Genomic DNA, 24,460 nt, shown 5'->3' with positions numbered 1-24,460 from the left:
ATGTCCTAAGAACAGATTAAATCCCATTTCTATTCTCATCTTTTCCATGAAGTAAATGTTCTGCTCTGAAGAAAAATCTGGGTGCATTTGCAATCCTTTATGTGTAAACTTGTTGATCACAAGTTTTGTGATGACAGCCCTAAAACATGGCATGCCCTTTCGTTTACAGAATTATTATTTAAATTTGTTTGGACAAGATGGAATTTTACATTTCAGCCCCAAACATTTTTCCCCCACTGGTATGACAAGCCATCAGTAGAAGCTCTACTTGTGGTAAGCCTGACATTTAAAGGATACACAAAAAGTTACTGTCACTTTGAAGGAGGAATCACAAAGAGAAAAAGATAAAGATAGCATTGATGGTCCACAATAGTATGGGAAAAGAGTAATGAGTAATGGAAAATGCCATTTTCTCAATTTTCTTTCTTAAGAAGAATATTCTCACATAGACCAATGAAAATTAGTCATCGCTTACTTGAGAGTTGGAGAGTGAGACTGGGGGGAGGGGGAGGGAAGAGCCAGGAAATAAATGAGTGTGAGAAATATAGCAGGTTATACACCAGTAACTTTTAAGCACTGTAACTTCAAGCCAGACAATGGAAACACTCCAAGATGTGCCAACTTTTTCCTCTATATCTAGCTTTGAAAGCAATGTCTATTTTATCTGGGCATAAATGCCTGAGACAGGAGCACGTAGCAGAAAGATGGGAACAATGGGAACACCTTTATCCATATTGCATGTGGATTAAAGAAAAAAAACTACCACCATCTGTAACACAAAACAGTACACAATTTTTTGATCAACCTAGGTATGATATTTTTGATATCAACAATGAAAGCTGAGCTTCACTGATAAACAGCTGAAGATCTCTACACTATTTTCATTAACTTCAACAGTGACTGTATCATTGCCACAAGCCTCCTTTGATGAATGATGGCATACTGGCCACTGAAGTGTGGAAGGCAACATGGAAAGAGCAAAGCAATGAGTCTGCAAGGAGCTGTTTATTTGCCAGTTATACCCATTGTGCTGAACAGGCTTCACAAATTGCTCTATTAAATCCAGACTATTTTCAAAAAAAAAAAAATTTAAGATGGCTTCAAATCTAAGGAGATGCTGGAAGAACTCAAACTTCTAGAAGGCAGTAACTGGTGACCAAAAATAAATTTAAGTTTTCATGTAAAAAAAGTTTTTATAACTCAACTTCTGATTATCAAATGGCAACAAAAGTGAAGCACAAAGCAAGTGAGATAGCTTAGCCATTATATAAAGGTGAAGAGGAAAATAATACTGGTCATTCACATAATATTTTAAAATCAAGGTTCTGATTGCAGAGCTATTAAAGGAAAGCTGACCTTATTCTGCTTTGCAACCTAAAAGCTTTCAATAACAGTCACTTCCCAGCACATATCATTATTTTCCCATACTTTCTCCATTTTTTTCTTCTTTTTAAAAACAGGTTCTAGCTATACAATATGTGAAGGAATAGGAAATGAATTTTCATTTTCATTTCATAGGAAATGAAAGTGCATTTTGTTCTGGCTATTCATTTTGTGCACTGATGGTACCAGATTATGGTAACTTAATTAGAAGCAAAATTTATTTTAACAGGAACATTGACTCTCATTAAGAACTACTCTTTATACCCGAAAGATCTTAGGCATAAAGCCTAATATAGTAACCAGAAAAAGCACTGCAAACTGACACTCCACCTTGGCACCTCCCTATGCAAGGGGTCAAGAAGCATCCAGTAACACACACGGACCAAACTAAGCCAGCAGAATGCACTAAAACACATCCTTACATGTCATGTCCACATCAGCAGATCAGGCTGTACTATCAACTCAGAGACTAATCCTTTAGAACACTATTTTAATTGTGACTTTACAGCACAAATGTCATTGATTCCTGGCTGAATTGTGCATATTTATTGGCCTTTTTCTAAAGTGTTGGACTGTTGTCCTAAGTATACCAATGGGCTGAATCACATGACAATTTTTAATATTTTTTAAAATTGCATATTGAAATCTAGATTGGAAGAGTGTTTTTTCCTTCCTTGCTTGAAATAATTCGTTTGTATTCCTGTACAGAAATGCCCACTGTGTCTATTTCTCAAGTGACTCCTGAGAGTTTCTATAATCATAATAATAGCTTAAATTACTGCAATTCTCTCAAAAATTCTCTCAAAACATGTTTTTATTTCAGTCCCCAGACTCAAAGTAGAGGTGTCTTGAAATAAACAATATGATGGAGATTCAGTTTGGCTTATATCACCCTGAAACTTAACTCACATACAGCTTCATTTTTTTCAGGACTGGGCACCACACAGGGAGAAATCAAGACAGATTGTAGTAAAACAGAAGCTAGTTATTCTGATGAAAGATCTGAGGGAATTCACAGCTTGTGAGCAACTGTGACCCTTGACATTTTCTGTGTGGAGACAAGGTTCAGAAAATAAATGCATATGCAAATAAATCTTGAATCTTAACATTGACAACCCTGCTTCTGTTTTTGCTTATAGGTTCATAATGTCATCACCTTGGATTTGTAGAGGCAATATTGCGATTTTAATTGTAAGGAAAAGATGATATTCAGGAGAAGGTCTCTTACTGATGTGGGCAGCTTGATTTCAATAGGACTCTGTACCTATAAGCTTTTCCATAACTTGTCACTTGTTTAGTTCATCTAAGTATATAACATAGAACCTGTGGATGAGGACAAAAATATGAATGAGCTTATTTTCTCATGATTTCCAGATTTCCTTATATAAAAGGTTTTTTTGGGGGAAGAAAAAAAAAGAATTTATAAAAACAAAAACAAAGCACAAACTAGACATGGGTAGGCTGTTTCTCAAGAAATGAATAGATACTAGCAGACTTGAAAGATGATATGGTTTCCATCAGGACTTTTTTAAAAATACATAAATGGGACACATTTTAGAAGTGGAACAGATGGCCCAAGGAATTGCTGGTGGATTACAAACCTTCTGCTTTCTATGAATAGGGTCCCTATAACCCTAATCATACGTTATAGTGAGTTACCATCAGCTTTCCTTTTTCCAACTATTTTCCATTTATGCAAAATGGATAGCCAAAATCATCTCTGAACACTGGAGTATGAATCACAGAAGCCACCATTATAAGTTGCATTAGTTGGCAGTTTAGCAATCCAGATGTCTCTTACCCAAATGGGCATAGTTACATACTTTTAAACTTCAGCGTACCTTTTGAATAAAATGAAGAATTTTCATTGCAGCCTGAAGAATTTTGCACTGTTGTTCATTATGCTGTCTACTCAGACTTCATATCCCAAGTGTATTTTTCTTAAAACAGACAGCAGTCACTCTTCTATCCTACCACCATAGACTGCAGGAACCATAAATGCCTAAAACCCGTCCATGGAAGACCTTTGTTGTTGCCTTTTTGTTGTTGTCGGTTTTTTTCTGTTTGTTTCATTTTTCCAGAGCAAACCCCAAAGCAACATATAGTATGTGCTGGAGTTGGGAAGACTTCCTGCATAGATGAAGGATTCATTGAGAAATGGTTACAAGTTTAATCTAGTCTACCCTTAGGTCTGCTCAGGAACATCCCAGAACCCTAGGAATGTCTTAAAAGGCCCTTAAATATTTTAATTCTCTACTGACTGTTTCCTCCTCACAACTTGATCCCCAAGAGGAAAATAAATAATTCCTTGATGATGATCGTCAATTTTCCCTCCAATTAAGGAGCATGGCAAAAATATAGAAAGAATTATTCCCACTGTAAAAATGCTTGATACATGAAGTGTAGATCAGAGACTGAAGTTTATTTCCTAACCTCAGCTAGGAACAACAAGGCAACAAAGGCCACGAGAGTCAATAAAAATTGAGAGCCAGTTCTAATTTCACTTGCTCCACTTTGACAAAGGGTATAACTGTCTCCCTTCCTCCCAGTTTATATCACTGTTTGAGTAGAAATATTGACTGCAGAAAAAGCTAGAGAGACTATAAACAAAACTAGCCATTGTAAAGCAAAACAAAAAGTTGGGAATGGATTTCTCCCACTCATTCAAAGTGATTGTAAAGTCAGAGCTCCACTGAAGTCAACTTCAAGATAAGGTCTTCTGTGCTATGGATTATCTGACTAAGCATATGCATTTGGACAAGGATGGGGTTGTAAGTCTGTGGCACTTGTGGCTAAACAAAATACAGGTAAACTTTACTGTATCTTTTTCAGTCTTTGAGAGGCAATGATTCAGTTTCAGAAGACAGCTTCATATAACATTTCACACTAATACATTTTCAACAGACCTTATGGAATATCTCTGATTTCACCATGTTATAAACTGTGACAGTTAAAAATAACCTGTTTTGAAACTTGCTCTGACAAAAGACTGAGACCCTTTCCAGAAGGGAACAAATGTTAATGAGCTGAACCCATACATGTTTTCCAGTACAGCCATACAAATCTGAATTAATATTGTCAAAGTGAAAATAACTTTATGATATTGCCAGTACAAAAGGACAATGACAAACTGTACAAGTCATCCAGCAAAAATTCAGCTAACTTGGGAGAACTGGTTTATAAGGCAGACATCTCTATGCGTGAAGTCTACTGCAATGCTTATTGCCTGACAGGATTGTTTAGTGGAGGGAAATACATTGGCCTTCAAAGCTTGTGTTCTGAAACAAAAATGGATTTCAGGTCAGGTAATATCTCTGGTTTTAAAAGGCTTATTGTTTCATTGCGTCTTAGTCACATTATTATGAAATGTCTTTCCAGATATAGAATTTTCAGTGTTCAAACACACAATAAGTGTTAGATTTAGCATCTGAGTGAATTAGTTATTCACCAGTGGAGAAGGCTTTTCCAATCAAAACCCTTTGTCCATCTCTCCGTATAACAAGCATGATGGGCTACTTCTCCTTCCAACTCATCCCACTCCTACTTCCTCCTAACCTTTGTCAGAGTTGCCAGCAGCTCTAGCGTGGAGAGCTCTGAAGCTGATGTCGTCTGGGAAAACCTGAAAAATCAGAGGGAGATGGAAATATTTTAACAACAGCAGCTGCATCCCATTCAGCTGGCTTGTCAAAGTACATCCTGATTGGAATAAATAAATTACATCTCTGCTTCCGAACACTGGAGGGAAAACAAGGTGTTTACAATACAACACCTAGTTGGATCATTTCCAAACAGTGACATATGTCACACAAAGTTGCCTTGATAGAGCTAAGCACAGGTTTCTTTCCAAAGTTGAAATTGGTGCATTAGCATTAAAGTGTTGATTTTCATTTTGAATGACAGCATCATCATATCAGCACATAATCAACATAACCTTGTAGAGAAATGCAAGATGGGGAAACATCTTGAAGAAGCATGCTTATGATTTAGAACCGACAAAAGCCTACTGAAAATTATCACATTCCCCAGATATAGGGAACCGTATTCTGATAGATTCCAATAGATAGTATTTGTATCTGGAGATAAAAATTAAATATTCTGCAGCTTCTAAGCAGGGGACATTTTATATAAGAATGGTTTTGGAAAGCAAAAAAAAAAGAGATATAGTCCTGTAACTAGTAGTAATAACAGTTCAAAGCCAGAATCTGGAACCAAATAGCTTTGGTGAAATCCAGCTACACGCTTTCAACACAAGCTTCTCTTCCTCCTCCTCCCCTCTACAAAGGGACAAGTGAATTTTGAGAATTTTCAAACCAAGCCTGTCAGTAAACTGGGAGTTAAAGCTGGAGGCTACATGAATCCACCATAATATAGTTCAGTGCAGAATTCTTGCATCCTTGCTAGCCCTATGTCAGGCCTCTGCTGATCAGAAAAATAGTAAAGCTCTCCTAAACATACAACACACACCTATGTCACCATGAGCAGGACAGATAGGACCCCAAGACAGACAGATCTTATACATATCCATCTCTTGTTTTTTAGGAATATATCAGAGTAGTATTATTCATGACAGATGTAGCAATGGTCAAGAATAACACTGTACATAAGTTGCATCTGCTTTGTACACAAGCCTCAATTATGATCAGAAAAAGGAAATAAAAAGAAATTATGTTACAGCACTACAAATATACATGCTTTTTGTCTTTAGTGCAATAAAGATTCAGACAGTACATACTACAGATATTTTGCAGTCCATCTTCTCCAAGAGAAAAATATTATTTCTAACATTAGAGAACTTAAAAATTGGAAAGGAGAGAAAGGAATGTTGCAGAGTCTCCATTCTGTGAGATTTACAGCAGAACAGTGCTAAGATTATAGCATTAGCCAAAGATGATGCAACAAAATGAAGGATCAGGTCCTAACCCTAAGTTACTGGAATTTACATAGACTTAACAAGAAACATTGGTCTAAACTGAAAAATATATATATATTCCTTCTTCACTATGTCCCTGTGAGACATTTATCTGGTAATTTTTTTTATATTTTTTTTTTTACCTTAAATCTAATTTGAGTATCTGTACAAAGGCGACATTAAGAAAATGCAAATTATTAGCACAAGTTTTTTTTTTTTTTTAGTTATCACTTAGCTTTCTAATCCCAGAATTTTATTACTAATTGTTATTTGTTCCAAGGTGACAGCCTGCATGCAGTCCAACTACCACAGGTTTGAAGGGCAGCTCATGACTCAGGGAGTGATCTTCCAACGGTGCGGCTGGCTGCCTTTCCCAATACCCCTCCCAACAGGCAGCTCTGTCTCCTTCCTGCCGAAAGCCATCCAGCCAGAAATAGCCACAAGTCATTCCTTTGTTAGGACTTCACACCTCCCATCTGGCCAGATCTCCTGTTTTCTTTCAGACTACTCACTTGGTGTGAGTAGGAGCAGCAACTGCTCTGTGGTGGTTCACACTGACAGTGGGGTTGTGTTTCTACCTATCCTTGTATTGAAACAGGAGTAAAATCTTAAAAGCAAAATACAATGATAGGTATAGCTATAACCCCAGACCTGAAAGCCAAAAATGAAGTGTCCCAACAATCTTGACCCTTTCGAAGCAACTAGGAAGAAACAAGATACTTATCTTCTTTGGTACTTATAATCAGGCCTTGAACTTAACAGACCTCAAATTCAAGTAGTCCTGCACAATAGAGTTCTGAAATAAAGGGTCTTTAATATCTGCCGATCCACAGTATTGCCTGTGGAGTAAAATGATACTTCTGCTAGCTTCCCTCCGTTTCAGAAGGAGCCGTCACCACCTGGTCTTTGTATCCCATCACTTTGCTACTGGGGACATCACAGATACAACAGATGGCTGTCACATCACCTATTGCACTCCTGAAAAGTCTGCAGGCAGAGGAGAATGCTAGAAATCTGCATACCATGCATCAGTAAAAACAACAGTGGGAATGCCATCACATAGTGAAGTATTCCCCTTGCAGCTAGCATTTCAGTAAATCCTAGTAGGTATCTTCCCTGGTAGTCCTGTGCCCTACCACAGTAGCATCATAGACACATGTATCTGGTTGCCATATAAGTATTTCCACACACACACTTGGCATACTTTTAACAAAATTGCAACCTGTGATGGATTGGATTAGACAATGAGTGGTTTTGTGCCTACTCAGAGTCCAGGAGGCAGCTTCTGCTAAGTAGGGATACATTCATCACAAGTCCTCTCAATCCCTGGCTCAATTATTCTAGAAAGGATAAGTCCTCTGACTTTACCACATCAAACAGCAGATTACAGCAGTTACCCTCCTGCCTTCCCCTTTCCAATTCTCTCTCAGACCAGCTTAATAGTCAACCTCCCACTTTCTTTCTGGACCCCAAGCATTATCAGGAGTACAAGTAGACCCCCTGACCTAACTCTTTTGCTTCACCTTCATCATAGGGTTGCTTGCTTCATTTACAGATAGGCAGTTGAATAAATGTATTGAGCTGTCTGCATTTAAGCAGAAAAATGACACTGATTGTCACTAAATATAATGAGTGCCGTATGCATGTTTCATTGGAACCACAAGCTCAAATTAGCCTGTCAGAATTTGACTGTACCCTGATGCCAGCCTGTCAAGTGACACAATTAGCTCAAGAGAATAAAGAAAAGGCTTGTCAGAGCCATCAAGGCTTTCCACTTGCTCAAGTCCCATCCCTTTGCTCGCTGCCTTTATTAAATCTAAATGCGTTTTGTATTTGCAGTTAGGTAGATGCTGTCGCTTTGCTCCCTCTTCCTCAACTCCCTTGTTACCACCACTTTCTTATAAAAATCCATCAAATCTGTGGAGAGGAAAAGGAAGTAATTTCTTATAGGCCCCTAAAGTCTAGTTTTCTTACAGCAAAATGGAATGTTTACCTGTAGATAAAACCTTATCAGTGGCTCAACTTTGCTTTTCTTGTAGAGCACTAAAAAGCATTAGAATAATATTGGATTAGGAGATGAACTGAAAGAGCAGAGACTTCAGGCAGAAGAGCTGTCCTCCCTTGTAATTCTCTCTCTCCCCACCAGCACATACAGAAGGGCAGCATTTCTTGTCACAGGGAGCAGCAGGAGGAAAAAAAAAAAAAGAGAAAAAAGTGAAATCAAGCTCTGAGTTGCTATCTGTTGCCTCAAGGGCACAGTCGTGCCTAACAAACTGCAAACTCGCTAATCTCAAACATGTCCAAAACTGACTCAGAGGCTGGCAACTCCAAACTGCAGTTAGATCTACAAAGCAGACAGCCTGCTCAGACAGCTCCTTAGCGACAGCTCCTTATCAACAGCTCTTTCTTTCTTCTTTTCCCAAGGACCCCCTTTCAGCATCTTGCCAGCTCTTGGCCCCATTTAGCCCTGACTCCACGCCACCTCTTTGTAATTCCAAAGACTCCATAAGGATACCAGCACACTAGCAAAAAGGAAAACAAAAAGAAGCCACCAAACCCACAAAAACAAAACAAAAATCCCACAGTACTGAAGGGTATCATTTCAGGGTATAGTTTTCCTCTTCTGATCACAAGAATATTCATGCATGCAAAATTGTTATTAATAGAAGTGATTGGTGATCTCTTCAACAGACTAGTCTCAGCCATGCTCATGGTAACTTACAAAATGAGGAGTCACACTTGCTGCTGAACATGAAGACAAGGACACCTTGTGAGATGCTCTGGAAGCTGCCCAGAGCCGCCTGACAACTCTTAGGGGATAAAGAGTGGGTACCTGGGCCCTCCTATATCCTTGCCAGTGGGATACTAATCCAGCAATGCTAGTTCCTCTACCAGCCTTGTAACTTAGTGAAAGACACTTTCCAGCCCATAGTACACCCCACAGAACAGTTTTCCCAAGGATCCCCTTCCTATAATTGTATTTGGGATGGTTTCTTTTCAAGAAAGAAACACCCCAAACATGTCACTCACCAGAGGGCACCCTTCAACAGAAGCTAAACAGTAAAAACTAAATTGATTTCATTAAGGGAATAAAATCAAACTTTTAGCTCTGAGACTGAAAAGTAGGTGAAAAGTAAATCATAGCATCTCACACTGAGATCCAAGATTGTGTTTTACAAGAAGACACCTTACCAGGTCTTAGACTTCTGCCTAAGATCCTGCTGATATCAAGGAAGGGGTCTTTGCAAAAATATTTAACAGTTTTGACAACTGTATATCACAATGAAGTTACACTAGCTTACACACCATAAGAGGCCCTGGTGTGTTCCTACCTTCCTGCAGAGGCCACAGCTTCCACTATAATGGCACAGCAACTGGCATGGTAAGAGGGTGGATCATCTAAACTGATACCCCAAACCTTTAGCCAGCGCTCTTGGCCTCACTCCTTGTTGCTTGGCTTCACCAAGGAGGAGGAGAACAAACACTCTGCCAAGTCTCGACATAGTGGCTATCCCAGCTTCCCACAGGCCCCTTTGCTGAATCACCAACTCAATGGCAGCAGAGTAGGGTACGCAGCAGTGCCTCTGCTGCCCCAGTTTGGCAGCTTGGCATACCAGCACAGACCTGCACTCCCTGGCAATTCCAGCCCTCACATCCCACCCCCTGCCATGGACAGGGACACCTCCCACCAGACCAGGTTGCCCAAAACCCCATCCAACCTGGCCTTGAACGCCTCCAGGGATGGGGCATCCACAGCTTCTCTGGGCAGCCTGTTCCACTGCCTCACCACTCTCTCAGTGAAGAATTTTCTCCTCATATCTAATCTAAATCTACTCCTCTCTTAGTTTAAAGCCATTACTCCTTGCCCTATCCCTACATTCCATTACAAAGAGTCCCTCCACAGCTTTCCTATGGGCCCTCTTCATGTACTGGAAGGCTGCTATAAGGTCTCCCTGGGGCCTTCTCTTCTCCAGGCCAAACAACCCCAACTCTCAGCCTTTGTAGAAGAGGTGCTCCAGCCTCTTGATAGTATCCTTTCATCCAAAGAGACCTTGGCTCTTCTTTTGATAAACACAAGCTTCAAAGATAAGGCTGTTAGTTTATGTCATTAGTCCAGTCTATATTTTGTCTACACGCTGGATTAGAACCCTTAGCTTAGATCCCTTATTTCTGCACTTTAACAAACAGCAATTGCTCACCATAGAGGCTTCCCCTTCAGCTTTGGTCTTAAATAGCTTAATATGTTGTCAAGTGCAGCGTGTCTTCCTAGAACTAAAATTTAAGAGGGCATTAGAAATTTTGCTCCAGTGCACATTTTTAAATGCTAGTCAAGACAAAACCATCTTCACTGCTTCTCTAGTTATGCATGAAAAAGCAGGACTGAGGGATGCAACCTTCTTTAACGCACTTATACCTCCCAAACCCTCTTCTGTATAACTTGTGCTGGTAAACAATACTTCACATTCATCTGTAACAGAAAAGACTCCTCATGATCACTTCTTAACTTCACTTTTGAGGTACCTCAGGATCCCAGGGCCCACACCTGGTAGCCTGTTTGCTCCTTTGAGTAGATATCTTGAAGCTTCTACAAAGGGCAGCTAAACAAAAAACTTCTGTACAAAACAAAAGAGCATAACTAGTACACTAACTCTTAAATATTAATTAGACAGGACTGGAATATGGAAACATTTAAATAAATGTTCATGGTGGTATTATTAAATGTTAAATTTTATGCATACTAAATCATTCTGTATCCTGTTAAAATAGCTTTTTTTCTGGGGTCTAGGAGATGCATAATTAATATATATTTTTTTCTAGCCATCAGTGCTTAATAATTAAATAGTTCAACTAACATTTAGATGGTAAAAGTAGAAAAGTCCTTGAAAAAGCACTAACATTTTTGTGAAGAACACAACTGAGATAAGTCATTTCTATTAGGGATTTTTTTATTATTCTTATTTATTTTAAAATAGCATATACCAGTCTCTTTAGGCCTTTCTGATGTATGGAGAGAGGTGACAGCTCCTTTTTTTTTTTCCTCTCTAGTTTCTGAGTATATCACTCAAGTGTTTTCTTGTTGCACTTACAAACTAGGTGCAAGGAACAGCTAAATAAATATAAGAAACTAATGGGAAACCTTATGTTTAGGTTGCCTTTGCATTTGATATCAGCCAAAACAGAGACTTGCAATAATAGTTAACACTTCTTACTACATAGTAAAAACACTGAGCATCATGAGACTGCAAGATACATAACAAGCTAATGGATGGATGGATGATCCCTGACAGCTGTGGCATGTATTCCTTGTCTGCCCTTCTCCCACCAACCTGCTGGTCACACACACAACAGCATGCAGCATGGCAGCCAAGCAGGCAAGAGCACCACACTCCAGGCTTTTGGGGAAATGAAGCAAGGGGTATGTGGGCAAGGGTCGCGAAGCAAGAAGAAACTAATGTTCAGCATCACAGCCCAGTGCTCATAAACATAACAAAATATGAGGGTGAAAGAACCTGGCATAGTCAGTTCCAGATGCTTACTGGAGGTGGGAGTAAAGATCTTGGTGCTGGGAGAAAAGTTAGTTAAGCCTTAAGAGAAAAACTACAGCTTATGTTTGATGTGAGATGGAGAGAATATCAGAGTGGTGAAAAATGATGTGCAACATAAACAGCACATCAGTTGTACCCTAAATAGAAGGGAAAAAATGTATTCTTGGAATTAGTTTGAAATAGAAAAGGGAGAGCAATTCAGGGGGAAAAAGAAAGGATATTTTCCTGGGGAAATAAGGTTCAAGTTAAATGATTTTATACAGAAAAGTACAGATTTCAGCATTTAAAAAAAAAAGGAGCAAAATGCAGTTCTGCAGTAACTTTATTATTCCAGGAAACAAGCCATCCCCTCTTTTTCCTTGCTCTTCAAATTATCACAGCACTGGCATTTCATGGGAGCCCAGCAAGAACCAGCCTGAGCTTGAAGAGGTGCCACGGGAGCACTGCTGCTTTACAACAGCCTCTTCCAGAGCTTTTCCCCCCTCACTCGCTGAAGGAATAAAACAAGCTGATAGCTGAATAATGTAATCAACACCAATTCATTGCCTTGTAGTTCAGTAAATATGCAGAAAATATGGAGTGTGAGGTAAGGTACTTTAGAAAAAAAATCATGGTCTCTAGACAGAAGCAGACTGGAATTTTTCATGTTAATGAAAATCATACATACATTGTATTTTATGGATACACAGTTCAAAAGCTATTCTTCAGGGAATATATCACAATAGGTACAGAATCCAGAAACTAACGAATATTCTGTTCAAAGCACGTGGATTTTTAAAACAATTTCTTGAATAAACTCCCATCCAGAAATCAATTAAGCACCATATTAAAGAAAAGCATGCAACTTGTTTCACTGAAAGCAAAACATGTTCTTAGCAGGTAAGAGATCCTGCTGCCTTCACTCTCCTGAAAAACACCACTGACAACATCTAGTAGCAGGAAGAATTTCATTTTTCAGCACCACGGCTGTTTTCTCACCAGCCTGCTATACCCTACCCTGCCTGTGTTAGGGACGCTGTTTACTTAGTCCTGCAGGTCCCTTCGCCAGGATCAGCACTTATGGGAAGTTTTGGAGAGGAAATAGTATATTTCCCCAAAAGGGTGGCAAGCAGAAAAAGCCTAGCCACCTCTAAGCCAAATGAAATTTATTTGATATGAACTGCTATACAGACTGTCGCACAGGCTGTCATCAGGATTAAGTACTTCTGCTTAGTAACAGTTAAACTAGGAAATGCAGCATATTTCTAATTTTATAAGATATTTAGGAAAAAAATGGGATGGCAACCATATGAAAGAAGTGCACATGCTTTTAGTATGTGTAGCAAAACTTTTTTTTTAATCTACAGGGCTACAGGGCATTAGTTGCCAAATACAAGATAACAAACAAACAGAGCATTTCATCTGAAAAATAGTTTATAAATATTGTTTCTTTACTGATGATATCATACCTCCACAACCCTTATGAAACTCTGTTATCAGAGATTTGTAAATCACCTCCACCAACCTCTTAATTGAAAAGTGTAACAACCTCTTTCAAAGGACACTGATAGCATTTCTCATCATAACATAATTAGAATGAAATAGAAGTCTTTACAGAATTGTGATGAAGCCTTGAAGGGCACACACTGAGTTATGTGACTCCAGGACAGAAGTCACCTACCATTACAGAAGGTTACACACAGACAGAGCAATAAAAACACAAAGAGAGGAGGGGAAAAAAAAAAAAACACCATTTCTCTCCCTACTATCCATATTCTTCAGTTATAGGAACAAGCAACCAACAAGTAAAGCTGCAAAGCATGGAAGAACACTGCTAAATAGTAGAGGAAAAGTGAAAGGGAATCATCTGAATCTGGGAAAAAATATATACATTAAAATACTGATTAAGATGGGTTTTTCAATGAAATTTACAACAGTAAAGCCAGAATCTGGTATGATTATTCAACAGAAAGGTTGTTGTTTAAATTCTTTAGTTGCATCTACTAAAGTATGAAAAATGAAAAAAAATCTGCAGAAGTACAGAGTTTTCATAAGTTTTGTTTTGCATTTATTCTTCACGAGCACCTATCAGTGAATAAAAATCCAACTCTCATTACAAACAAAGCATTTAAACTTTAAAGTAGTATGTTTAGAAATGCAGGAGTTCAGATCTGATGAGCTGAAGCATGAGCAGAAGCACTCAATTCTTTCTGAAAGGCATATTGCATCACAGCTGGGTATCACAAACTGACTACCATCAACTCAGAAGTTAAGAAAAGGCAACAAGTAAAATCCAGTGACTTTTCCCATGCAAGAGGCAAGATTTTGAACTTGTTTAGCATGAAATAGAAGTTTTATACCTCTGAGCAGACTTGTATTGATCTCAGTATTGATGCAATTCATTTCAAGTACTACTCCCTAAAACAAACTCTGCAGATACATTGTTCCACCCTGAACCTTGTCCTTGATAAGTAAACTATTGGTTTACAACACTGCAAAGCCACCATCTTAGTGTGTGTAGTAGAGGCAACTCAGAATTCATATGTTGTGAGAAATGCTGATGTTCCAGAGTATGGTACACCACAATTCAAAGCAAAACAAGAGTTTCCTAATCTCAGCAATAAAACACTCTGAATTTTCAACATTTGATATTGCAAAATATTCTAAACAAATTTCACATTTCATGACGAGTCAGTGGCAATACACTACAGACTTTACTACAGCTATCAATGACTCAGGTTGATTTTATGCAAAAGGTAAAATATTTCCTCTGTTAGTTAATCAGGATTGAAACATGTTTCTTCTTGATCAACATCTCCTGCTTCTGTTGTCAAGAAATATTTTGACAGAAGCATTAGATTGTTTTATTACAAATAATAGAAAACCTGAAAAGGAAGATATTTCATTAATTTTGATGGAGTGGCCTCTTTGATCACGTGACTATTTTAAAAATCTGAATTACACCTCCTGAGTTTCAGCTTTCAATAAAGTCTTAAAAATATAATTAAAACATAAATGCAGTATAATTGAAATATCCCTAACACACCCAAATGTCCTAAGATGGAAATATCACATTTTTAGGACTTCACAGAGTAGCCCAAACCTCATCCATACCCTCAAACAGGTGCAGTCACTGACAGTGACCATGAGCAGATACCAGGAAGTGGCATAAGACAAAGGGCATCTACGCCTTTCTTCATGTGCCTGTGATGCACAGCATCCTCTCTTGCTTTCCTACCACTCATGATGGGGTTGTTCCTCAGCCACATGTCGTATCCACATAGTTGACATCTCTCAGTGGATTTCTCTTCCAAGAGCTTCCCATTTCTCCTGACCTCCAAGGCATTCCCTCATTTAGTTGACACACACATTTTTGTTTCCCAAGGATTCACTGCTACCACTGGTTCCTCAGCCTAGATTCTTACTGATTTGCCTTCCGTTTAAAGGCTGGCACTACTACCTCTTGTAATTGTTACTTATTTGATTAAAACTACATAACTTGTTAATAAACAATATACTGCAAAATGCAAGTGAATAAAGCCAGCTGCTTATTAACTGATGATAAGCCATAACACTGTAACATAGATGTTTCTTTGACACACACCACCCATCCCAGTACCTGTAGTATTAGATAGGAAAGCATTTCTCCCCTTTGTAGGCCATGCAAGTTAACAATTTTCAGGCTATAAAAGCTGTTATATGAAAAGGTGTATTTTGTTTTCTGGGTGTCGGTTGTTGTTTTATTTTTTAAATAAGCAGAAAAAGGTAAATAAAAAAAAGGAAAGGCTGATGTAGGGACAAGTTTGACACCTGAAAAAAAAATATGAAAAGTAAACATCAAGTGTTATTTGATCCTCAATGAACTGGTTGACAGAAAGGTCTGTAGTTCATAGCACAACAAGCCAAGCCAACACTTTTTGTATATCGCCTTTTCCTGAACATCCATATTGATACCACATCCTGTGAAAAATTTTGTCTTCATCTAGATCAAATGGGAGCCTCCCACACTTCCACAATACCCTTACCACACCAAGCCCAAAGGTCTAGAGCCTCAGAGCCTGGAGCTGGCAAGGGCCCACACCCAGACCCAGACCAGTCCCAGTGGGACTCAGCCACACTCCAATCATCTCTGCTAAAAACTACAGACAGCTCATCCAAAAGAAAAAGAGAACCTCTTGGCTGCTGGTACATTGGAGGCTGAATTTGTAAGAAATCTCCAGAAGCTTTTTACTACAATTAAAATTCTTTCCTGATATTTTATAATTTTTAATGGCTTTATGTTACTGAAGGTACGATTAAGATTAAAGCAATGTCCTTTTCAATTCACATAGCATCATTTTCTGTTTTGGAAATGAACTGTATGAATGACTATCATACTGCCTTGAACCTCCAGCTGTACCAAAGTGGAACTCAGTTACCTGAGGGACTACATCTTTCTAGAGTAATCAGATGTTCGACATGCTATGGGTATGAAGCATCTTGGAAAAGAAACAGGTATTTCAGCATGAATTATAATGAAGTATCTTCTTGCTTTTACATTTAACATGGTTTACCAGATACATGCATACAAATATTGGAAGGGGAACTTTTTCATGAATGCAAAGTCTGACTGTCCAAGTCCCAGCCATGTGGATAGCACTCAAAAACCATTCATGTGAGAAAGGAGGTAGAGGATCCACCCTGCTAAGTATTTCATTTATTTAATCATACATTATTAGTATCTGCAGTATGGGTGCTTGTCACTTGTTGAACTCAACAGATCTCTGCTTTTAACAGCAAAAATAATAGACCAAATAAATAATTAAGTGCATAAACTAGCATATTTTTCAAACACATTGATTATTTCTAGCACTGGTCATGCAGATCCACAGTGAATATTCAAGCTTTTCTTAGGTTTTACATGTGTTACAGCATGGTCCTTCCGTTTCATTTAGTGTCTCTGTCCCTTACAAAACCTTTTGTAGGAAGTGCCAGAGAATATAAACAGATCCTTTAGAATCTCCCTCTGCCACTGTTAAAGTTTTCTTTTTTACTGATTAATAATGTTTTCATCCATACTCTTTTCTGGCTAAGCATGTACATACAGTAGTAAGAAGCCAATACATTTCCCATATTTCTTCCCTTCCCTGAGGGACCTCAATGCCAACCACAGAATTTTTTCCCTTTGAGGCTTTTACATTGTCTTCTTTAAGTGGCTGCTCTTTCTTTCTCTTTACCATAAGAGCATGATTTATTGTAACCCAGTATGAAAACTGGGTTCTGGGACCTCTAATAGCAGGCTACGCTAGCCATGACATGAAATGGAGACACTTGTAAATCATTACTGCTATTTAAATTACTCTCATTTTCAGCAAATATGATGTTCTAAAGTCTGGGGTGGATGACTAACTTCTCTGACTTGCATTTTCAGTACTAAGAATTCCCATCAAATTTAAAGATGAGTATGGGAAAGAACTGGAAAAAATGATTTTGATTGTGCGCACTCCCAGGTCAATAATAAGAACCATTAAGGGCAGGGACAGCAGAAGAGAACAGGAAAAATGGCCATGACTTGTGAATAGTACTTTAACCCAGCAGTTTGAAGTATAACAGTCCAAATACTGTTTAGTAATTACTTTGCCTGTGGAGGTTCATTTCTTTCTTTTTTTTTTTTCCTGCCCCCATAATACCTTTGAACTAGCAACTGGATCACCATCACACAATATTGCTATTACTTGGCAATTGCCAATTCTACTACATGTTACTCATTTCAATGACATAGAAAGGCATATGCTATTTACCCTTAAGCTGCTAAAGCATGCATACACAAGTGATTGCCATTACAATTCTGACACTTCTTTATGCTAGACATGGTGAGAACACCACAGAGACATTATTTATAAAGGAAATTTTCAAGTTTATAATGCAATCCATGGGGTCTGTTTACACATACACTAGAGAATAGACTTTTACCAAGGGAAGAAAAAAATCCATCAAAAAGCTGAAATTTCCAGTCTCACCAAAAGTGAAATTGTTTTCATGCAGATGTTGCCTGCTGGGAGTTTTAATTAAGTGCCTGGTGGGGTATCTGTAGCAGATATACTGTGTTCCTTGGCCAGACTGCCTGACTTCCCAGAGTGTCCTGCCATTTCCACACTTCACAAGTTTATGAGCTTCATCAAGTTTGGGATCCTATTCCTGTTGGAAGCATCCACACTGGAGAATAAGGGAATGAGAAATAAAATTACAGCTTTCTGGCATATCATTTCTAGATAGCCATATATTTTAGCTGACAATATGCATTTTAAAGGAGTATTTTCAGTTTTCCAGAGAAAGTATGAAGTTTTCTCCTGAGAATAGGCATTTTTCTTACACACAAAGTAATAGAGTCAAAACAATAAAGAAAAATAAAGTATTTACTTGATTTTAATACTCTTTAAGAGAGACAAATATTTTTTGTGTATCCCTGGGTTTTGCAACAACATTGGAGGGCTGGGGAGGGAAGGGAAATCATTCAGTTGGTTGTCATGCCTTAGGGGCAGGGCAGGGAAAGGAAAGATTACTCCAACCCCAACTGCAGACTGCTATCATAATACTTGGACCTCATTAAAGTCCTACTTGAAACATCATCATCATCGGTTTTGGGTGTATAGCAGTCCTTTCCAGATCAGTGAACATTACACTCAGTGGAGTAACAACCAAGAAAAATATATGCACGTGTATTATCTCTCATGGTTATAGCACCATCACTTTCTTTCCTCCACTGCTCTGGGGCCTCATTGTACAGTTTACTATCAGGTGTTAGAGATGTTTCCTCTAACTAATTTGCAGGCCTACTTTCAGAAGTGCCAGAGATTGATTTTTGACTAGTTTCATATGCCATTGCAAATATTTCATCTGACTCTATACATAATGTCAGGTTTTGCTCAGTCATCCATACAATACAAAAAGTGACAGTTAAAACAGAAATACATGGATGTTACTCAAAATAATTTCATCCTAGTTTAAAACTTCAGTTTGTGGGAAATCTAGACGTTCAAAAAGAGAGCAATTAATTTGTTGAAATTTTCTTGCACAAATAAGCTTTCTTATACAAATGTAGGAGGAGTTATAAACTAATTGCTGTTGTCTCAAATACAAATTTATTGTCTTCCAACAACTATGCGGCCAGTACTTTCCAGCAAGCTGGCTGATCTCTCCATTCTTTTGTTTCCCAAAGTCAGCCTGTGAAAATACAGGTAAGAGTCCTGCTTGGGAAATGCATTTTTATTATTTCTCAATAAATACTTAATGAATCTCATTCCACATCCAGCATTACTCTGGTCACAGGGTTTAATAAAGAAAGTCTGCAATTATGGATGTGTCTGGTTGCATAGGCTTTACAGTCTTAGAAGTTCTCCCTGTGGCTGCCCCAAGATGACACAAATATGCTGAAAGTGCCCTTATATTCAAATATACTTCAACTTTGCAGCAAATAGCAACCTTTGTTAAGATGCTATTTGAACTACATCCACACAGTTATAAGAAGTTAACACAGAACTACACAGAAGCACCACACACAAATATATTCTTTTGTATGTTTAAGAAAAGTAGTAGCTTCTTTAGCAGCCCTTCACCGTTAAATATCTTGATTGCTACTGTTTATGCCTGGGATATACTAGTACTTTCATTCTAAGGAATGAAACAGTTTATATTAATTCAGATTGATAGCATCACCCTAGTTACATAGCCTGAAACGCATAGAATAAACAAGATGATCTAGAGGTTCCTGTAGCCTTACATTTTTATAAGTAGTTCTGAAGTGCATTTCATCACATTATTATCCAAATTCTGACATGTCTAGACTCCTGTTTACTTATAATCATGTGGATAGTAAGAAAAGAAATGCAAACCAATTTGCAAGGATTATAGTTGTCCATGGGTCTTTATCACCCTAATCATAGCAGAGATCTGGCATTCAAAGATAAAGCATAGTTGTGTTTAGAAGGCCTGCATTTCCTCTCTGCACCCAAGTAACATTAAAAAAAAAAAAAGGAAAAAAAAGAGGTAAGTTTTGCATTTAGCAAGACAGACTGTGTAGACATGGAACTTGTGACAGCAACAAAGAGAGTCTACTAACTCTCTTGGTTTTTACACTGTTAAAATCTGTAGGTATAGATACAGATGGTAAGATTATGTTTGTGCTCATTTGCATGGTACAAAAGTCAGGTCTTAACTTAGACTTATAAAAACAGTGAGTAAAGCAACATCTGTAGTTCTTCACCCAGTGATAGCGTTAGCAGCAGTATACAAGGAAATATATTGCTTTATCACCACAAACTAAGCTTCAATTCCGAATTGTTGTGTAAACAGTGTAGTCATGGTGTACCAAAGTTACCATTGCCTTTTCACAGAAGCAGGCAGGAATTCCATAATCTCTCATACACAGGCAAAATATCAATCCCTCAGCACCAACCCTTCTTGCAGAAGAGATCTTCTGAACATCTCTGCAGATGAGAGACTCAAATCAGAGTCATTTGGAGGTGCTAAACAATATCAGACAATTATCTTTAAAAAGAGGTTATTCTCCCTGAAGCTCAAATTTCAATCAACGTTATGCATCACTTCAACTGAAAGTGATTATTAAAAAAGCATTACCTGCTCCCTTTTACCCAACAGCCTAAAGGAGCACCAGGAGGTTACTTCAGGAGGTTCTTGTGCTGTTTCACATCCCATAAAGAGTCACCCAGCCATCCACAGAGGACTGTGGTGGTTCATTAAGTGTCAAGAGATGCAAACATCTCACTGCAGTTGAAGAAACCCCAAGGAAGCCAGTAAACTAGATGAAAGGGGGCAGGCACATGTAGAAATCCTTACAAAGGCTATCCTCCAGGAACAATGCAGGAAAGCCAAAAGTAATGCATTGTGGCCAGTAAAAGAAATTCCCCCTCCCACACAAAGTCCTGCCCTATAGTTAGAGGAACCTAGAAGTTGATGCCTTTTAAAAGAAAATAAAAAGAAGATATACAAGAAACATCTCTTCTTGAAAACCATACCCTTGCAGAACTCCAGTACAGAACTAAAATTCAACCCAAGTGGTTTTGAACCCTTGTACATCAAACTGGATACAACACACAACCATGAAATGGAGCAGCTCCATGTCCCTGTGTTATTGCTGAAAAGATTCGTAAAACCCATCTCCAAAGCGATGCAAGTAATTAAATACAGCCCCCCAAAAGAGAAAACAGGTTTTCCTGCTTTTTACAAGCACTCTGACTTCCCTCTGAAGTGAAAGCTTCTTGTTCACTGCCCTACCCACGCCACTTGCTGCCACCCTTCTTCCATTATACAAATGGAAGCACACTACACCTTACCTATATGGATTTTCTTTTTTTAGCTTGTTTCTTTGCATCCCTATTACCTTTGCAATATTTCTATCTAAAATCTCAGTAATTCTTTGGCACCTGAATAATAATTAGTTCATAAAGATTTCAGAGCTTTTTTGGATCTTTAGATTCAAATTTGTCACCCCACTCCCACTTAAAAAAATGGGACTGGTTCGTGCCTGAACACACTTAAAACAATAAAGCATACAAATGTACCTATTCATATATATATATACACACACACATTTATATATATAAGCCTACCTCCTCCAAAAAGTAGCTTTATACCTTGCATTTATATTGCTTCATCTTTCAGCAAGCCATAGATGTTCTCATTAGCTCATCTTGCTCTTGACAACTGCATATTTTCCTCATTATACTTTTTGTAGCATTAACATACCTTCAGAACAAAGTCATTCTCCAGCTTGGTCCCATTTCATACCAAAACCACATCTGCCAGATATACTTCAAGGGAAAACACTATCACAACCTTAAATATATGCAATGCAGGCCTAACACCAGGAAACACTGAAGGTAATCACACTACTCTTCATTTGCGTTACCATCTTTCCCAGGTGCTGCTGCCCTTTTATCTGACACAGCTGCAGCTTCCCTGAAGAATGCCCTTCTGGGCCACCCTGCCCATGGGCCAGTTGGAGGCATGGGCAGCCCCAGCAGGTAGTCAGAATAATTGACTATCTTTGCGTGTGACCCCTGAAATAGGGAGGAGGGAGAAAGCAAGAAGAAAGTGCACATAGGTAGGATCAAATATCTGCATGGAGAAAGAATCATTTGCAGGTGTCAGGAAGAGTTGCAGAGCAAAAGTTTTAAACCTCAGATGGATGGAAGGAAGAAAATAGAGGAGGGAAATCCTAGGAGAAGAGAAGAAGGGAGGAGGCGACTTAACTCACCGGCCTTGAAAGTGCCATTTAACTAGGTGTTTTCTGTCCACAGCCTCCTAAAACCATTTCAATACTCAACTTTTCCTAAAATACCACTAGCTGCTCCCTCAGTCAGTGCTCTGGCATCACAGCAATCCTTTGCATACCTGCCTGGAGGTCCTGAAATATCCAGACCACTCTCAGCTGTTATTCTGATGCTAGCATGTCCTGAACAGGTTCTACTCTGCAGGATCCTGAATAATACACAGCAGTATTTCTGAATTCTGTGTAGTTACTTCCTAATCAAGACTTTAAGAAAACATGCAAAAAGATTAGGATGGTGAAAATTTTAGGTGCTTGAATCTGCTCCTAATTAGACAAATGATCCAATGTAGAAATCAAATTTACTGTAAGAGGAAATAGTGCTAACTTTTAACTGGTGGAGGATGTACAATGTATGGTTACTTGAAGAAAGTAGGACAGAAGCAACTGTAGATTTTTGGAAATAAAAGCTAATCTGTTGACAAAGTGGAGAGCAATACTGCAGAAATATTAGCTGAAAGAGGCTGTATCGTGTACTGCCTTCCAACATTCATTAAAAAAAAAAGTCCTAAATGGGAAGACAAAAAACACAACAGAATCACAGAATCATCTAGGTTGGAAGAGACCTCCAAGATCACCTAGTCCAACCTCTGACCTAACACTACCAAGTCTCCCACTAAACCATATCACTAAGCTCTACATCTAAACGTCTTTTGAAGACGTCCAGGGATGGTGACTCAATCACTTCCCTGGGCAGCTCATTCCAATGTCTAACAACCCTTTCAGTAAAGAAGTTCTTCCTAACATCCAACCTAAACCTCCCCTGGTGCAACTTTAGCCCATTCCACCTCATCCTGTCACCGGGCACATGGGAGAACAGACCAAACTCCACCTCGCTACAGCCTCCTTTAAGGTACCTATAGAGCGTGATAAGGTTGCCCCTGAGCCTCCTCTCCTCTAGACTGAACAACCCCAGCTCCCTCAGCTGCTCCTCATAAGACTTGTTCTCCAGACCCCTCACCAGCTTCGTTGCCCTTCTCTGGACTCTCTTGAGCACCTCAATGTCCTTCTTGTAGTGTGGAGCCCAAAACTGAACACAGTACTCGAGGTGCGGCCTGACCAGAGCCAAGTACAGGGGGACAATCACTTCCCTAGCCCTGCTGGCCACACTGTTTCTTGTACAAGCCAGGATGCTCTTGGCCTTCTTGGCCACCTGAGCACACTGCTGGCTCATGTTCAGCCAGCTATCAACAAAAACACGTGGAAACCTTAAGAGTACAAGCAGCAGCTAAACTTAAAATCCGTGCTCATAGAATTCAGTTAAAAATAATAATAAAAAACAAATAGTAGAAACATTATATCCCATCAGAAATCAGTAGAACAGAGGTCTTTTTGAAATCTCATCCCCAACAAAAATAGGGAAATGCTTAAGAGTTATTGGTGTAGTTATACCCACATTAAAAAGTGTATCACTGTTCACTTTGGCAGATAGCTGGTAGTAACTTAATAACAAGGTTTTCACTGCATACACAGGCAGCTTTACATATTCTGTTTTAAATTCTCTTAGGTAACTTTGACTAATTTCATCATATGTTTTTTTCTTTTTTTTTTTTTTTTTTCCCCCGATAACAAGACTGAGATTTAATTACAATATCTTACTACTATCCACTTCTTGCATTTCGTTTTTGATAAAAATAAAAAAGACTGAATACACCAACTGTTCTAGGTTAAATAATTTGATCACTTTGGATAATGGCTTAATTAAATAGAAAAACAACATGGAAGAAATGCATGTATGGCTTTGATTGTATGTCATGTCCAGATTTTTGTAATGACTTGCGATAAGTAAGCCATTCCTGGCAGCTAGTTAATGGGGAATTACTTGCTCCTTTGAGAGCAGTATTGTGCTAGAGTCTCACTCACATAGAGTACTAGCATAGGACACATTAGCTTTGTGACAATCTAAGGAAGCAAAAGGAGCTCCCTTCTGCTCTCAAGTAAAGGAAAAGGGTAAGCCTTTTTTGTCCACTGATGCAATTTGCCATCCACAAAGTTACTATTATGAGTGGGAAACCAAGATTTCCTGACACAAATGAGCCAAGTAAACCAAGAGAAGATAATTGTAGAACTGAAAAATAAATAAATAAATAAATAAATAAATAAAAATTCTGTGGCACTGTGTAAAGACAAGCACTATATAACACAAAAGTGATAAGAAAAAAAAAAACAACAAACAAACAAACAAAAAACCAACAACAACACCAAAAAAACTTCCTGGGGTGGATAAGAAATAGATATGAGTTAATAACCCTACAGAATGAACCATCAAAAAGGAGACTTTCTTCCCTTTCTAATGAATCCAGCCCAGAAAAGTCT

The 24,460-nt window shown here is 38.5% G+C and overlaps 1 long non-coding RNA gene across 1 annotated transcript in view; it reads right to left on the bottom strand.

The window, feature by feature from the left end:
• The window catches only part of LOC308191883, a 352,338-nt gene extending 330,636 nt beyond the window's left edge, over positions 1 to 21,702 (bottom strand). The window contains exon 1 of the long non-coding RNA XR_013948336.1: positions 21,562 to 21,702. This is a non-coding gene — a long non-coding RNA (uncharacterized lncRNA). The remainder of the gene's footprint in view (positions 1 to 21,561) is intronic.
• Between the last annotated feature and the right edge of the window lie 2,758 nt (positions 21,703 to 24,460).

This window comes from Anser brachyrhynchus, assembly GCF_964034855.1.
Source record: "Anser brachyrhynchus genome assembly, chromosome: 3".
In the NCBI taxonomy this organism is placed as follows: domain Eukaryota; kingdom Metazoa; phylum Chordata; class Aves; order Anseriformes; family Anatidae; genus Anser; species Anser brachyrhynchus.
Note: the sequence above shows the minus strand (reverse complement) of the source record. Positions and strands in the feature narration are given on the sequence as shown.